The 4,595-nt window shown below is 43.4% G+C and overlaps 1 long non-coding RNA gene across 1 annotated transcript; it reads right to left on the bottom strand.

Moving 5' to 3' along the window:
• Positions 1–338: 338 nt before the first annotated feature.
• LOC144989295 (uncharacterized) lies at positions 339–4,369 on the bottom strand. Its single transcript, XR_013653432.1, has 2 exons — positions 1,560–4,369; positions 339–1,517 (listed from the first exon to the last, which is right to left on the bottom strand). It is a non-coding gene; the product is annotated as an uncharacterized LOC144989295 (long non-coding RNA).
• Positions 4,370–4,595: the final 226 nt, after the last annotated feature.

Here is a 4,595-nt window from a genome sequence, read left to right as displayed (position 1 = left end):
TAATTCCTCAAATGTTGTGATTTGTGTATTTAGACCGTCTTCAACACATTTAATCACCATGTAATAATTCCACATAACTTCACACATACCATAAATAACATTGAAGAGATGTTATGAGCAAAGAATTAAACTTCTTAGTCTGAAAATCCTTTTATTTTGAAATTGACCCACACACAGCAGGTTTGATGGTTTTCTTAGGTTACCGAAGGATTTTTGGATGAAAGCTTTTTTTGTAGATTTTTTTTCCAGTTTTGATTTTGAGCTTAGATTTTTTTTTTTTTTTTTTTTTTTTTTTTGCTCCTCCCCCTGCAAAAGAGTGCAGACGCTTTTTTCCCTGCTCCTGCTGCTTCCTGCTTTATTTGCTTTTTAATCATTTAATTAATCATTTTTAATCATTTTACTTCTTCCACACATCCTGGAATATCAGACTGGTCATCCTTTTTTGTGACTTCTACCTATACAAATCAATATTTTTGACAAGCCAGCGACATGTCCGGAAGAGGAAGAAAAACAAACTCCCACTGTGAACGCTGTCGGATCTACCAACAAGAAATAAAAGAGCTACAAACACGGATATTTACTTTGGAAACTGAAAATGGACTTCACAAGACCCTTCCAGTAACATCGGGTGGTAAGAAGCCTGGTCTTACCACAAACGAGAAGAATAACAGTGACATAGACCTGAGTGATGTTGTGTCCTTTCCAAAACTTTGTGCGGAGGAACTCTGTGTTAAGCCAAAGCGTAAAGATGACAGAACATCCGAAATAAAGCTCACCAACAGATTTTTACCCCTAACACAATGTGATGTTAAAGAACAAAGTGAAATTGGACCACAGAATAGGAGTCATAATGTTGGAAACAAAGCACAGGCAGAAAGAAAAATCTGTGCCAAACGTCAAGGTCAGAGATACGCTGCTGCTTGGAGATGGCGCTATCAGTGGAGTCAGCCACAGAAGAATGCAAACTTTATGTTGCCCAAGTTCTACTGTTCCAGTGATTACAGGACTCTTATCTAAAGTCTTGTACCAAGGAGTTAAACGAATAATCATCCATGTAGGTGCTGTCGATATCAGAAAAGAACAGTCCGAACGTTTGAAAAAAGACTTCATCAAGTTATTTGAAGAGATTGACAAAGTAGAGGTTGAAGCATTCATCAGCGGACCTCTTCCTAACATCGATGGGGTGTCACTCAAGTTCAGCCGTCTGTTTCAGCTGAACAATTGGCTCTCCAGAGAGTGTGCTTCCAGAGGATTGCATTACATTGAGAACTTCAATACATTCTGGAAGCGAAAGGACCTTTTCATGGGAAGAGGCCCACACCTGAACAGAGGTGGAGCAAGAGAGTTAGTGAAGAACCTCCTCCACGCTCTGGGGCATAGAGGCCAAGGCCCTGAAAAGGCAGTAAGGAAGGACCGAGCCAGTGTCCCAGGAACCACAGCACAACGGCAACAACAACTACCTCCACTACCACCACCGGTCAAAGACTTGGATCCGGCAGCACCAGCACCACAACCACCTCCATCTAAGGACTCAGCTGCACCAGCATTACAGCAACCACCTCCATCTAAGGACTCACCTGCACCAGCACCACAACAACTACCGCCAGCTAAGGACCCAGCTGCAGAACCACAACAACAACCACCAGATTTGGCCCCAGAAATTCCACCATCTGACCAGCTGTGGGCGCCCCCTGCTACATCTACTCCCAGTGAAGACTCACTTTCCTTTTCGTCCCCCCCACTTTCACCCATGGCCCTACCTAGCCATTTTGATAGCCTCATCAAGTCAGGAATTAAGATGGCTCCCCTAACACCTGTGAGCCTCACACCACACAGGAGCTCTCCTACCCCTCCAGCGCCCCCTCCTCATCCTTCACCCAAAGTCCCTCCAACACGGCCTTCATCCAAACCCCCTCCAACACGCCCCCTCCGTCGTTCACCCAAATCCCGTCCAGCTCCCACTCCTCCCGGTCCATCACCCAAACTACCCTCAACTCAACCTCTCCTGCGCGCCTCTAGACGTGCTATTCCCCGGAGCTAGGATGAAACGGGCCCCCAGTGTCCTAGGAAAGGTTATGTCAAACTGGGGCCCTGTGATGAACAGCTTCCTTCTGGTGCTATACCTGTAGTTGCACCACGTAGAATGCAAAAAAGGGCAGTTAGACTGTCCAATCAAAGAAATCTAGTTCACATCCCTTGCAAGAAGGTTTTGACCAGTCCCAAGGAAACTAATCTCAAACTTGCTGCACTCAATGTCAGATCTTTATGCAACAAATCATTTTTAATCAATAATCTTATCTCTTCTTTCAATCTTGATTTTATGTTTTTAACTGAAACATGGCTTGACAAAAACACAGGAAACATAGTTCTAGTCGAATCAACTCCCCCCAACTACAAACATGAATCGGAAATACGAGAAAATAAAAAGGGTGGAGGCGTTTCTGCACTGTTTAGAGATAATATTGCAACCCGCAGACTATCATTTGGTGTGTTTTCATCATTTGAGTATGTGTCCTTTAAGATTGAGTTAAAACAAACTCCTCCCTTACTCTGCATAGTTATGTACAAACCTCCTCAGCACAGCCAAAGTTTTATTGATGATTTCACTGAAATGCTCTCAGTTGTGTGCACAGACTTTGATGGTCTAGTCATTACAGGTGATTTTAATGTTCATGTTGATAATGTCAATGACAGAAATGCAAAAGAGCTCAATGCTGTCCTTGAAACCTTTGGTCTAATTCAGCATGTGAGTTGCCCCACCCACAGCAGAGGGCACACTCTGGACCTGCTCATCACAAGGGGGGTTACTATTTACAATGTCAGTGTGGTTGATGTCGCCCTCTCTGATCATTTCTGTGTATTCTTTGACCTGTCTGTTGCTCCCAAACCACCGCCTGGCCCTGCAGTTGTCCAAAGGAGACAAATAAATGAGAGCACTAGGGCACAGTTTGTAGAAATGATAAACCCTGAAAACGCCTCTGGTGCCAATGTTGATGAAATGCTGAATTCTGTTACTTCTAGCATCTTGAATGTTCTGGATGCCATTGCCCCTATGAAAGTTCAATTGAGAAAACATAGACAGAAAGCTCCCTGGAGGAATGATGATCTAGTCAGAGCACAGAAACAACAGTGCCGCAGAGCCGAGCGAAAGTGGCGCAAGTCAAAACTCCAGGTTCATTATGGAATATATAAGGCGGAGTTGTACGCTTATAACCAGATCTTATGCAGAACAAGGGAAAGGTACTTCTCTGAAATAATTGGAAGTTGCAGCAGCAACTCTCGTATCCTGTTCACAACAGTTAACAGATTAACTAACCCCCCAACCCAGCTACCAATAGAATTGGTTTGTACACCTAAATGTAATGAGTTTGCTGTATTTTTCAATGACAAGGTTCAGGGCATTAAAAAAGCCATCAACTCCACAACACATATAACTATCGAACGGCCACCTACTCACTCTAAGCTGACTCACTTTATACCTGTCACTGACCAAACTGTCCAAGAGACCATCACCCGTCTGAGCTCGTCTACATGCTGCCTTGATGTGTTACCCACTAGATTTCTAAAGTCTGTCTTGAACAGTGTGTTGCCATCAATTACTCAAATAGTTAACATGTCTCTTCAATCTGGAATATTTCCAGAGGCATTAAAAACTGCAGTCATTAAACCTCTCCTGAAGAAAAACGGTCTTGATCCCACTGTACTGAATAATTACAGACCTATCTCTAATCTGCCATTTTTAGGAAAAGTCCTTGAAAAAGTTGTCTACCAACAGCTCACTGATTTTCTCTTATTAAACAATTCATTTGATGTTTTCCAGTCAGGTTTTAGACCCCATCATAGCACAGAAACTGCTCTTATCAAGGTAACCAACGACATCCGCCTGAACACTGATGATGGCAAAGTCTCTGTCTTAATCCTGCTAGACCTGAGCGCTGCCTTTGATACTGTTGATCATGGGATCCTTTTGCACAGACTCCAAGACTGGGTTGGCATCTCTGGATCTGCCCTAAGTTGGCTCAAGTCTTATCTGGAAGACAGGAAATATTTTGTTGAAATTGGGAGTTGTGTCTCAGACTACATGGGCTTGAATTGTGGTGTGCCCCAGGGATCGATCCTGGGACCCCTTCTGTTCAACCTCTACATGCTGCCACTAGGGCAGTTAATACGCAGTAATAACATATCTTATCACAACTATGCAGATGATACTCAGATCTATGTGTCACTGACAACAGGTGAATATGGGCCGGTGGATTCTCTCAACCACTGCCTCCAACAGATCAGTGCGTGGATGCAGAACAACTTTCTCCAGCTAAACTCAGACAAGACCGAAGTTATTGTTTTTGGCCCACAGAAACAAAGAGAAATTGTCAGCAGCAACCTCATTCTCTGTCTCTCAAACCCTCAAATCAAGTCAGAAATCTAGGGGTAATCATGGACTCTGACCTGAACTTTAACAGCCATATCAAGTCAGTAACATCAGCGGCATTTTACCACCTGAAAAACATTGCCAAAATCAAAAACATAATCTCAAAGCGAGACCTGGAGATACTTATTCATGCATTTGTCTCCAGTAGGTTAGACTACTGTAACGG

Source organism: Oryzias latipes, chromosome 23 (assembly GCF_053564925.1).
Source record: "Oryzias latipes strain Hd-rR chromosome 23, Olatipes_Hd-rR_3.1".
Lineage (NCBI taxonomy): Eukaryota > Metazoa > Chordata > Actinopteri > Beloniformes > Adrianichthyidae > Oryzias > Oryzias latipes.
The sequence above is the reverse complement of the archived record's forward strand: the minus strand, read 5'-3'. Positions and strand labels throughout refer to the sequence as shown.